A 14,197-nucleotide genomic window follows, 5' to 3' on the forward strand; every position below is an offset into this window, starting at 1 on the left:
TAATTGCCTTATTTGTCCTAAATTATTAATACATAGAATTGTCAAGTTCACATGATTCAACAGAAAATTAATTATTAATTCTTTCTTATTAATTCTGTTTTGTATAAAAAAGTTATTTCGACACCATTGTTGGTTGCTGTCTGGGGTCCTAGCAACTAAATTATTAATATATACGTGCGCTACTATGGAAATCAATATGGAATGTCAAAATTACATTTAAGTATAATTTCTATCAAGTACAAATGTTTTTGATCGTTTAAGCTAGTCAAGTCAAGTTTATATGATTCAACAGAAAATTTAAAAACGTTGTATATAGACAGTCCTTTTTATCTTGTAATTATTTTTAATATATTTACTGGCATTTGTTACCAAATGAATAATGTAATATAAATTATTAGGTTTTCTTAAGATAAATAATTAAATGTTGGTCTAGTATTAAGATGATATTATTATATAAAAAACTATGGCTTTTCAATAGGTACGTCAGCAGATATTCAGTCAGTATAGGGTCGTAGTTAGTAAAAATGCCTATATTGTGACAATTTTTTAATACTGCTCTTTACTAGGACTGGTCATTAGTCATTTAAAATAATATACTCCTTGTAGAATGGAGATTAAACGTATAAGACAAAATGTGAATTAAAACACGATTAATTTATTTACTATCGTGTGATTACTGGACCTGAAATATTGTACATAATAATAAAGTTTTAAATAAATCATCAATTATTTAGGTACTCGTTTGAGATTTCTGGAATATTTTTTTCTTAACCAGACAATTAAAAAAACACTTGATTATGATTATTCTCGTAATTCAAGATTCAAAATGATTTTGTCCTATTTTTCAATATTTTTATTCATAATTTTCACTAAAAATCAAAAAAAAAATGGAGGAACATAGTTAACAGCAGACTGTGTCTTATATAGTATAAATATAAAATAAATCGACTTGGAAAGGAAAAAGGGCGTAATCCACATAAATCTCAAATTTTACAGGAGGCACAAAAACGTTTTTGTTATAGTGTTCATTCAAAGTTTAAATACAAAATAAACATAACCTTGAAGTGCATGATAATTGATAATTTTGTTTTTTATAATATCCTTAATCTGATATTAATTATTGAGTTAATTTTTAAATTGCTAGATAAATTTAGATAATAAATCGCCATTTGCAGTACACATCCTTTGAACACAACGTGTATTTAGTCGTGTACAACGTTATTATGATATAAAACCTATTTTGAAAAAACTGAGGGTTACGCCCTTTTACCTTTCTAAAGTCGAATTATATATTATATTATTTTTAACACTACAATATACCCAATGACAGTAGTATAGTAAAACAGTAGTATAATCAGTAATATAAATAAAACAATCACAAACATTTAGGCTTTGAAAAAATCACATAAATATAATGTGACCTCATCAAAATGGAACCCGGAGCCCCTCGGTGAAAGACCAGGGTCTTATGCACTAGATTACGAGTGCCATACCATAAACACAAATCCGAATATGTAAATATTTAACTCAATATGATTAGTTATGTCTTTGAACCGCTTTGTGTGAAAAAACAAGGACTTAATTTGTAATATATATTATTTTAATAGCCAGGATCTGATTTATCCATTTCAAAATGACATTTTAAGTTGAATGATTCATCGAATCGTAGATGAAATTGATTCTGACTATTGCTTTGACTATATTGCGTTTTTTTTTATTATTACACTAAAGTAGGTATTATCTTTTGTAAATAAAGGTACTTAGAATCTTACCATGGCGTTCATTTTCGATTGATTTTCAGTTGACGAAAAGAAAAGATAGTTCTTCGAATTGTCACTGGAAAACTGACTGTGATATCTTTAATTTTTTTACCGTATTTATATATTATAAACCGAACGCACAATCCGGTGGAAATTTGTCATGGTAGGGGACGATGTTGCAGGTGTTTTTATTCGTTACTTGCTTCTCGAAATGTTGCATTTTACAATAATGCCAGAAATTTGATATCAAAATCGATAATATTGCGACTTGTGACGATTTCGTGTCACTTTTGTTTATTGCTGTTATCTTTCACGGCGCTCACTGGAGCACTGCGTCACGGTTCAGCGGGTACCACGACGCCTCTGACGCGTGAATTGAACAATGCGTACGGGTAAAACAATTCAACATCCCATTAATTAATTCAAAAATGCAAATTTTTCTTCGATACAATAAATAAAACATCATTTCCTCTACAACACGGGGTGGGATAGTATTTCAACTGTGCGATATACGCAAAATTAAAAAACAAATTTAGTGATGGAAAAAACATTTACTGAATTTTGGTTGCATGTAAATTATACGTATCACAGTTCATCGTGAGATGTAGTATGGAAAAGAGATGGCCGTATAGCATTGAGATTTTTTTTTAAATGACGCATTGTTCGCAGAGCATTGCAGGTAGTATGTTCCAATTTTGTTAGGATCAATAATTTTATATTGATTGGTATCAAATTTAATAGCTGATAATAACGTCTTTCCCTTGTATTCCAGTGGTTTTTATTATGTTTTTTTGTTTAGACGTGAATTTAATCTCAGTGCTACATGGCCATCAGTTTCCTATACAACATCTCACTGTGAACTGTTGTACTGTCAACAGCTTACGTACTATTTCTGGACACGCTGAATTCCATGGACGACCAAGTATTCTAATGCCTCTATCCTATAAGACGGATGCTAGTTTCTTTTGATATTCTCTCATGAAGGCATGACAATATGGAAAAGGTGGTAGTCACCGGCAAAGTCTAAGAACGAAATAAACATAGAAGGATCTCGACGAATGACTGCGTGAGGCACATCACGAATGTTTCTCTATCGATGAACCTCAATGTGAAATACCAGAAGAAATATCAAGAGGGTTGGATTTTTGGTAAGCAGAGGTCATGTCCCTAAGCAGTAAGGAAAGTAAATATTGCAAAGAGGAAGAATCAATATAACAATATGTGGAAATATATCTAAAATCTTTGATGGCACCTTTCATCTTATTTAAAATTATTTAAAAAAAAAAAAAAAAAACGTAGGCTGCGTCACTGTTGTGATTGAGAACAAAACAATATATTAACATTTCATTTTTCTTTTTTATCTATAACGACCGTATAAAATTGGAAGAAGGTTGTCCGAATTTACATCACCAGTTATAGTCGACTGTTCCGAAGAAAATTTCATAGCACAAAACAGCTGACAACATAAATAACTCTAATATTGTAACATTAACATACTAACTAAGTACATAATTATTATTTTTTACGCAATAAAGCTTTTATACCCTCCTGCTGTATAATTTACAGTACGGCAATGTCACGTAAGCTTTACGTGCAGCAATAACACTCATCATTGGCTAACTTTCAATGGTGAATAATGTTTCTCAAATTCCTTTGTTTCAATAGATTTCACTGCGTGATCGCGAGAAGTCTTCTCTACTCGGAAAAGCATTTTTTATCAACGTGTAAAATAATAGATTTTATAGCAGTTGAAATTTATGAATGCCGATACAATACGCACTAAAATGTGAGTTATGTCTTATTATTATTATTTATAAATATATATCTGTATTATTTGTCAGCCGTGTGTGTTAATATAATATTTCGAAAGTTATCAAGGATTCTTACAAAATCAATTAACTTACATAACTGTTGTTCCGACATATTAGTATATTGTTATGTTGATATGTCGGAACTAACGATTATAGAACTAACTGATATATTATGAACTAACTGATTATATGAACTAACGAAAAAGCTATTATAGAATGCATCAGTTTATGCAGCAGTTTACTAGGCAGAAAGCATTTTTTTTAATACGAAGCAATAATTATTATATTTATACCCATTGTAAATCTTATGAGGGTACACTAGTGAAACACGAAAAATTTACAAGTCCTCAAGACATTTGTTTTCATTATAAACGGCTGGTTTATAGTATACACATATTGTTTTTCAATGTTTGTTTGAAATCAGGTATAACGTAATAGGTTGAGCAAGTGGCTAACATTCATTTCTCGTAAAGAAAACTGTTAATACGAACCTCCACTCTGTAGAGCTCCATATGATCTTCATAGGTTCGTACATGGTCAAAATAAAATAATAAACCGATAAAATGATCATTAATATTGTATTATGTTTATAGAGCTATTGTATTAAGTATGAGTATATCATTTCTTAATAATTATCCAATTTTTAAAGGTTTTATATAACCTAAAACTTGCAAATTAAAAGTTTGCGTCAAAATATCGAAAAAACAGTATTTGTTTGATTATTTTATACCTAGTATATAGGTAGTAATAATATATAACTATTGATAAGCTATTTTGTTTTTTAATTTACAATTAAATTCAATTGCTAAAAAATAAATTGTAGCACATGCAGGGACTATTTACAATTACAATATTACTCCGTAAGACAGACCTACACGACATGTCAGATTTATCAGACACATTATAGTATATGGCTAAGCGACATAGCGGTGATTCTGTGGCAATTTTTTTTACATGTAGGATAGTAATTTTAAATACAAATTACTTGTTTATGATTTAAATTCTTTATTTTTGCCCTTGGTAGGCTAATTATTTAAATTACTATAATACCCCTGCACAAAAATAGTAATAGAAAACTACAATACGAATCAATTTAGTTGATAAAAAATCAAGTTTAAAAAATCATAGGTACATCATCAATATTTTTATATTCCGTATGTATATATCGCTAGATCACTTTTTGACTAATGTATGGCTTAATATTATAATTTCAATATTTGATTTTGACAAGCATATTAAAATGTCTTTTCTCGAGGAAGATATTAAGACAATTCGAAATTCGAATAGCGAAAAACAATGAACGACATAAAATTCTAATTGGTGTTATTTAAATATTATTTTAGTAATGAATGTTACCAACTTTGGATCTAACTAACTGCCGATTTCAACTGAAAATTGATTTATTTTGCATTGAACGATTTTAAATGACACGAAAATGTCAGTAATTATCTAATAAATTAATTAATTAGCTGTACGTATAGTCTCAATAATGTATTTATATTTTTATTTTCCCTTTGCATTAGGTATTTTTAAATTCTTATATTTTATAATACAATTAAATAATATGACAATGAGCACGACCCACTTTGCATTAAATTTTATTGCCCGTATTTACAGAATTTCCCGACAAATAAATATTTGAACATTTTCAAAATTCAAAATATCTCAATTCGAAATGAAAACTCGCTATAAACAGCATACAATATTTTCACTAGGTACATCGTTGATTTACAGCTAACAACAATAATTCAGAACAATCGAATCCAATTGTTTAAACTTTCTGTCGCGAGTAACAGATGTCAGTCATTTTTGCTATAGATACTTATAATATTATATTTCATAAATATTGTAATTATATTTGTTTTAAAATTATTTATTTTAATAAATTGACGTAGTACCTACTTATTTGGTAATAATTACCATAGATAATAACCAATCGTTAAACTGTTTCAAGGTTTGTTAAGGTAAATTTGTTTATCTGTAACCATAGTTATATAAACAGAATATCAAGATTTATTTACAGTCACTGTAATTAGTGGTGATTTTCTTTGACGTAGGCATCACAGTCGATGTGTTACAATACTTTAAAAGGGGGCCTCGGAAAAGTTCAAATCAGTTACACCGTTATTAAATTATCTTTTCGTATTTCTCACAAATTTAGTACAAATAATTACAAGATAAAAAGAACTTTTTATATACCACATTTTTAAATTTTCTATTGAATCATATAAACTTGACAATGCTATGTGTTAATAAATACTTTTTTTGTACTTTATAGAAATACTAAATAAATATAGAATACTGGACTGTCATTTTAACATTTCATATTGATTTCCATAGTAACGCACGTAATACATTAATAATTTATTTGCTAGGACCCCCTTAGCAACCAATAACAGTGTTTTATTTTTTACGGTTTTTTTCCGAAAAAACTTTCCATACAAAACAGAATTAACTGAAAATGAATTCAATTCTGCTTAAAGATGGCCAAAAAACACGATGACAATGTATTAAAAGAATGCATTGTCATCGTGTTATGATATATTCTAAAAGTTTCAAATGTCTATCTAGTCGGGAAGTTAGTTGAAAATCGATTGCAAGATTTGGACAAACAAGAAAAAAAAATACTGGACAAACAAGAATACGAGCTAATAAAAATGTGGTAAAATATTACCCAAAGCATAAAAAATCCCTATAAGTCCTACAACTAACATCAAAGGACCATGTAATATAAATAGTTGTATAAGTATATAACAAAAAATATAGCACTAATGGTATTATGCATCATCACCGTCTTCTTCAATAATAATTACTCGTATATACAGTGCGGTGAATCTGGGAAAGAGATTCATTGATATCTTACAACGTTTTTCTTAGCTCGTATTCTTATTTTATCCGGTGGTTCTTAGTCCGGTACAAATCTTGCAATCAATTTTTAACTAGATAAAAATATGTAGTTATTAAAAATGAATTTGTGGAAATCGTAAAGCCGGATTAAATATAAAAAAAATCTTTATTTAAAAATACGAGAATGTCAGCAATAAATTTGGCTAGCACTGAACGTCGGCTACGATTAAGTTAGTAATATCATTTTACAACGTTTGTATTAGATCGTATTCTTATTTCTCCGGTGGTTGTTTGTCCGGTACAAATCTTGCAATCGATTTTTAACTAAATTCCCCGCTAGCTAGACATTTGAAACTTTTAGAATATATCAGAACACGATGCCAATGCATTTTTTTAATACTTTTAGCCATCTTTAAGTAGAATTGAATTAATTTTCAGTTAATTCTCTTTTGTATGAAAAGTCATTTCGACACCATTATTGGTTGCTATGGGTCTGGAGTCCTAGCAACTAAATTATTAATATATACGTGCGTTACTATGGAAATCAATATGACATGTCAAGTACAAATTTTTTTGATCGTTTAAGCTAGTCAACTCAAGTTTATATGGTTCAACAGAAAATTTAAAAACGTTGTATATAAAAAGTCCTTTTTATCTTGTAATTATTTATTGTTAGTACATACGTTGAGAGTTGGAATTTATTGTGTTATATTTTATTTTTTGTCGTTGGTAACTTCAAAGTTGATCAGAGCCTCGGTCATCCACTCCTTAAAGCAGTCTATGACTATATTTTTTAAGGGTCAATTCTCGGTGGAAATATTATATTTGTCGTTCTATTTTGTAAATCTCATAATGTTAATTTGTTTTTCGTGAGACAGTATAAACCATCTCACTTCAATTTTAAATACCTATATGTTCGGAATTTAAAAAATTGAAAACAAACTTTCCATATAAAATAACAACGATTGCTGATACTTATGAATTTCAAGCTTATATTTTTGTTATAAATACATAATTTAGGAGGATTTTTTTAGATTCGCTTTTGATATGATAAGACGTGTTATGAAATAATAGACTACGCCTCCCTATTCTAGGCCAGCCGTATCAGATCCACAACGCCTTGGACATTGAGCCACTTACAGAGGTGACGTAGCCAAGAGAATCTCATTATATCTACGCCTATGTTGCCCTCTAGCCTTCCCTGCATTATTAATTGGAGTACATCATACTTGTCATTGCAAGTATACAGCTTATCTGTTCTTTTTAGTGGTTATTAGTTATCATGTTTTATCAGTCCTGATCTTGGTTCAGTCTCTGTGTAGACGGGAATCTAAGTATTTTACATGCTTCACCCTTTTTACGGGCTTGCAGTCAATCTGCAGGTGGACATATCCGACATTTTAATAATGTTTGATTTCATATATATACTACAGTGGCGAAGGGTGGAGGTAGGCTGTTAAGATCCGATATAAATATTGCATATTAAACTTTGTCAATTATACGTATTTATTTTCACTGAACTAAGACTACAATAATTCACAGATAGTATTGGTTAGTTTTTAAAATTCAATTATATCCTGCGCGGACCAAATCATAATAGATAATAGTCAAAAAATACTCGTCTATCTATAAAATATTTATAAATATGACATTAAATCATACATAATTTTGGATATTTTATAGATAGAATAATATTTTTACATAGTATGGCTTGGTTTAAGCAGGGCTTAATGAATTTAAAAAAACTGATCAACAACATGTGTATTATATTAAATTCTTAATTCAACAAAAAGTATGAGTGAAAAAGTATGCAAAATTTTGTCGAATCGCCCAAAGCATACCAAAACTATTATGGTTTGGTTTATGCAAGGTTTAATTGCCACTGATATACTAAGTACGTATGTCTTACTCATGGTATTTACTATAATATACAATATAAATGTCGACAATTCATCGATATTATTTACCAGTAGCACTGTGTCATCTTCACAATGATGAATATTTCATTGATGATAAATATAAGTCGAAAATCATCAATTCATAAGGCAGCTGTGTGCACGTTTGTTTTTCTGTAGTATATCAGATTATGATTTGACACCCACGGTGGCCGCGCGGCTTAAACGTTGGACTATAACGCCGTAAATCCTAGGTTCGAATCCTGGGTCTGGCAAGTACACATATTGTTTTTCAATTAGTGTCTGTCAGGGTATGGACCTAATAGATTGAGCAAGTGGCTGACATTCATTTATCGTAAAAAAACAAAATCTGTTAATACACACCTCTACCCTGTGGAGGCCCATAATATGATCCTATTAGGATCGGACATGGTCGAAAGAAAAAGAAAAAATATCAGATTATATGGTTTTGGATGTTTTAAATTTGAGTAAAATGTTTGTAAATTCTCAACGAACTATAATTTAAAAACATCTCCGATTTACCCAATGACATTAATATGGACGAAGCATCTGGAAAGTAAAATGACACTCACTTTGTGTCGGGTCTGCCGGATGGCGAAATTAATATTTTAATATCGGTATCCTACGCTCAAATGAACATTCTGCTTGTAAGCGGTCTGGCGACACCGCTGGGTCTGCCTATACAAAATTTCTGACTGTCAGGTTTCGACTCCGCCGTAATTATTGTGTTACAAAATGCCAATGTACCTAGTTAAAAATTGTAAAAAATCTACTAAACACTCCAAGAAAGATGGGATATCACTTTTCATGTCTTAGTATTATTTATTATTGATAAAATGCCATTTTAAGATATTGATGAATGTTTATTCGATGCAATTGAATGACAGAAACCATTGGACAGACGCCTGTGATGCGCTAGGCTCACTTGCGTCTAATCTCCGAGAAGTCGTAAGTAACCGATAATCTGTTTCTAACGCAATGACACTAATACGCCATTACAATAAAGGTTATATTACTAAAAATTCTCGAAGCTTGTATCGCATAATGGAAATGGATACGTCATATGGTCACGTGACGTCTACCTATACATGTGTGAATGACTTTCATGCACAATTTCTCGTGCGCGCCGATATGAGGTGAGTTGTCCATTTAATATGTCATTGGATTTATCACAGAAAAGCAACCATACAAATTATTTAAAAAAGATTTTTTTCGACTTTCAATATTTCAATATTTTCACGCCATGCACGGATTTATACATATACCATAAAATATTTTCATGAAGATACTTGGATCAATCTTTAAAAATATTTAAAATAGAATATGGTGCAGTCGACTTATTTTTTACAAGCTGTATAGATCACTGCTTAGTTGCAATATTATTAGGAACAATAATTGGATTATAATATTTTTGTACCTGTAGATCATGATTATATTACTATCTCTAAGTATTGTTCACTGACAGTTAATATATCGACATTACAAGCAATAATGATACTATCTGTAGTATTAAGATCAGCGATAAATTCCTGACAACTATCTCTTTAATAACTAACGACCTACTGATAACAGAGATCAATTAAACTGCAACGGAAATCGTTATTTTTAAACAATTATGTAGAAACAAAGGGCGTTAATTATGTAATAACTCTTCCATCCTTTAAACCAATCAGTTCCGGATTTACTCTTGGGTCCTAGGCTATAATTTATTGGAGGGTCTAAAAACCTTACCTATCGAGGCTTAATAATATCAATTCGACCGTGTTTAGGGAAAAGGGCATAACCCTCACAGAACAAATTTTACAAGAGGGGCAAAAAACGTTTTTTGAATGATTTTAGTTTAATATTTTTTTAAATAGACACATGCATTGGGTGCATGATGATTGATGATTTGGTGTAATATATTTTCGATCTAATAATAATTAAAGAAGTTATTACAGAAAAATCATTAAAATTGAGGGTAAATGCTTTTTTCTTTAAATTAAAACTTAATCAACCTCAATTAAAACTTGAATTTAGATAATAATTCGGCATTTGCGGCTTACTTCGTTTGTATAGAACGTGTATTTAGTTGTATACATTGTTAATATCTAATAAAAGCACTTTTCGAAAAATCGAGGGTTACAACCTTTTTCCTAAACACAGTCGAATTACAACCAACAAATTTCTATCTGATGCACGCTAGTGAACTATTTTTTTAAAATTTAATGGTAGTTTTTATGACATTCTTCAATTATCGTTAACTTCGATTTGATATAGATAGTATTTTAAATTTGGGTAGGCGAAACTAACTGGACTTCAATATTGATAAATGTAATATTTTATCGTTTACCTCGCGAGAACTATTTTTTCAGTATTCGATGCTTGGCAGAGTTTTTTCGCGAATATCATCTTGGCATTACGTTTGATAGTAAGCTTACATTAGTATTGGACTTCGTATTGCGTACTTCCCGTGTCTTTTCAGATGTTACTTTATAGTTATTATATTAACACTTCCTATTGTGTAAACACAGAAGTAATGGGAACTGAAATACCTAACGGATGTGGAGTAACAGGCAAGCGATCTCGAGTGTAGAATAAAATGGGATAAACTAAAACACGTGTCAAGAATACGTCGTTCTAAGTTTATCCTTCGTTCTGACAACTGCTCTCGATTTATGCACTGACGCTCTTTCAATATTGGTGTATTTGAAGGTTGCAACACACAATATTGCACGTATATAATGTTTTTTTCATTTTCGTAGGATACTCACCATTCAAAACCCTGCTTCACAATTAAGTATATTGGGGTATAGCCTATCTGAATTATATGTATTAATCTGTTCTATGTAACTATACATCTTTTTATTGACATATAATCAAGCTTCACATTGTTAATTTAATAATTATTTAAATTTTGTTAGTGGTTGTAGTAGTAAGAGTTGTTCCATGACAAAGATACAACTCATATTCATTCATTTAGCAATCTCGTTCTAGCAATCTCAAAAAATTTTTTTTTTTAGCAATCTCAAAATTCATTTAGCAATCTCGATATGTATGAATATTTTTTTGACCATGTCGAATCCTAAGATGATCATATTTTGAGCCTCCAGATATTAGGTATTTTATTAACAAAGTTTTGTTTTGTTTTAACGTGAAATGGATGTTAGCTACTTACTCAACCTATTAGATCCATACTCTGACTCCAAACACACATTGAAAAACATAATGTGTATTTCCTAGACCCGAGATTAGAACCTGGGACACACGACATTTTAATATTAGCCACTCGGCCATCATTATCATCGTATAAATATGTACAGATAAATTTCCATCTCTATATAAAAAAACACTCATTTCTTTAGTCTACAATCTAGATAATAGGTTGAACGATTATAATCATAATTATAGTTGCTGTAACGACATCAATTCCAACATCTACAGCGTGTTCCTTTTATCTGCGCCACACCCAACAATTCGATATGAAACAAATGTAATAATAATAAATAAAAAAAGTTTTTGAATTCACCAGTCACCGTCCCACCGGAACTCCCAAGGTGACAAAATTATTGCACCGACTGCTTTGGTTTTGTTCACTTCTCTCGGTTTATTGATCGACTTGCACCTTGGGTGCACAACATTTTGTTTTAGAGACGTTTTTAAAAATATTTTTGTTAAGAATAAACATAAGATAACACATTTTTTCTCAGCTTATAATTTATAGGCTTTTATCGTGGGTTACTGCCAAAAGTTGGTAATTCGATAATTTACATATTTCGAGTTAACAATAGATTATGTGTCTATATTTAAATGTATATACTAGAAAAAAACATGGTTATCTGATATATAGACATGCACATAAAGCACAAAGTAATTATCATTATGCCTAATTTTAGAGGGCATCTGAAAAAAAATCTCCATTACATGATATACGAACTATTGGCAGTAACCCCATGTTATATGATTTTTATGAAAATAAGTGTTAACTGCTTTTGACTTCACCGCACGTGCAGATTCAGATATCATAGATCATCCATTTTATAACATTATTTTGAGTACATCCTACTATGATTCATAGTCTGCAAAATGGCTTTCACACATCCCTTCTCTGGGTGGAGTAGATGGGCATCATATGGGCCTTCTAGAGTTTGTGTAATTTTCTCGATTGACAGGGATTCAAGTAAGTCAGAGGTTAAATTCTGTTTCTTCTAATTCTTTTGGGTGAAATAGTCAAGTATGTGGTTGTTATTATAAAATCTTTTCTGGATTTTTGCCTTGGTTTATATATTTTGCACTCGTAAAATACATGTTCTGGATTCACTTCTTCAACAGTTTCTATCGATGCAAGCTAAGTTTGACGTCATATAAATAAAAGATAATTTCCATAAAGCATATGGACATCATTAACAGGTTTAGGCTTTAGGCATCTCGTTACAATTCGGCAGTATTTACATGTATCGTATGCACTGACTTATACTTTAAAAAAATTAAAATCATTACAACATCTAAAACTTTAATCGTGGGTAATTGAACTCACCACTTATCGCAAGTTACTTTTATCATGATTTTTTTCATGATCACTTATGATAATAGTATGTTAAAAATATTTTGTTTTGTCACTAATATTGCTGAATGTGTCAAAAGTTTGATTGTAATGAATATACACAAAACTATTTTATAATCAAAAAAATAAAGATAAACCTTAAGTACGCCTTTGAATAACTTGGTTTATTTAAATATTATGTAGTGGGACTATTTTTAATAGCTCCGAAGTAATTAATTATTATGTTCATTGGATATACTACAGATACATTATATTGGTATGGTAATAATATAACAATGAGGGTTTTACTAAACTAAACAGTGTAATAATATATAAACAGAAGATTTAAAATAACTGTTTTGACAAAATGATTTTATTGGAGGTTTTAAAATATTATCATAACTCTAGCTAGTTAACTTTGATTTTTTTTGAAAAAAAACTATTGAATACATACATAAGTTATATAAATATGATTTGTTTAGCAACGTTTATATCGTCTCTGTTCTGGCAGAACACACTAACTGGAGAATACTAGTTTTGAGTAATTTGACTTTGAAGTTGTTAAAATGTTTGAAATGGTCTATCATGTGAGTTTATTAAGTAATCGTAAAAAGGATGACCCAAAGTGGCAGCGCGGCTTAAGCGTTGGACTATCACGCCGTGGGTCTCAGGTTCGAATCCTGGGTCTAGCAAATACACATATTGTATTTTTGTGTGAGTCAGGGTATGGACTTAATAGGTTGAGCAAGTGGCTGACATGCATTTCTCGTAAAAACAAAATCTGTTAATACAAACCTCTACTCTGTGGAGGCCCATATGATCCTATTAGGATCGGACATGGTCGAGAAAAAAAAAGAAAGAAGGATGACTTTAAAAAAATAAAGACTGCTTATTTATTGAGAAGGTTTCCAGACGGTAAAATTTGAAATAAGGAACATTTTGGTATAACTAACTCAATATGACATTTTTTCGAATTAGTGTCTTCTACCAGAACAGTGACGATATATACATTTAAGGGATATTTTATTTAAATTACTTAATAAAAAAATAAGAAAGCATTCTGGCTCTCGAACTCACGCTGACGCATGAATGTAAAGGTATGCAAAAAAATGTTTCACGGTCAGTCTACCAGAAGTACGCGAACATTGCAAAAATGATAGTTGTTTTATTATGCCACGGAATGTGGGTACCAAACCATAATCATGGTGTACTTTGACAAAAAATTAAGAACAGGTTAGTGCTATTTTCCCAGTTATTCATTGCAGTTTATAATTTAAAAAAATATAAACCTAGCTTATTAAAAAGCAATATGATATTTTTATTGATAACTTCCATTTTTTA

Source organism: Rhyacophila brunnea, unplaced genomic scaffold, assembly GCF_057557595.1.
Source record: "Rhyacophila brunnea isolate RB1 unplaced genomic scaffold, BYU_Rbru_1.0 scaffold_23, whole genome shotgun sequence".
Classification (NCBI taxonomy): domain Eukaryota; kingdom Metazoa; phylum Arthropoda; class Insecta; order Trichoptera; family Rhyacophilidae; genus Rhyacophila; species Rhyacophila brunnea.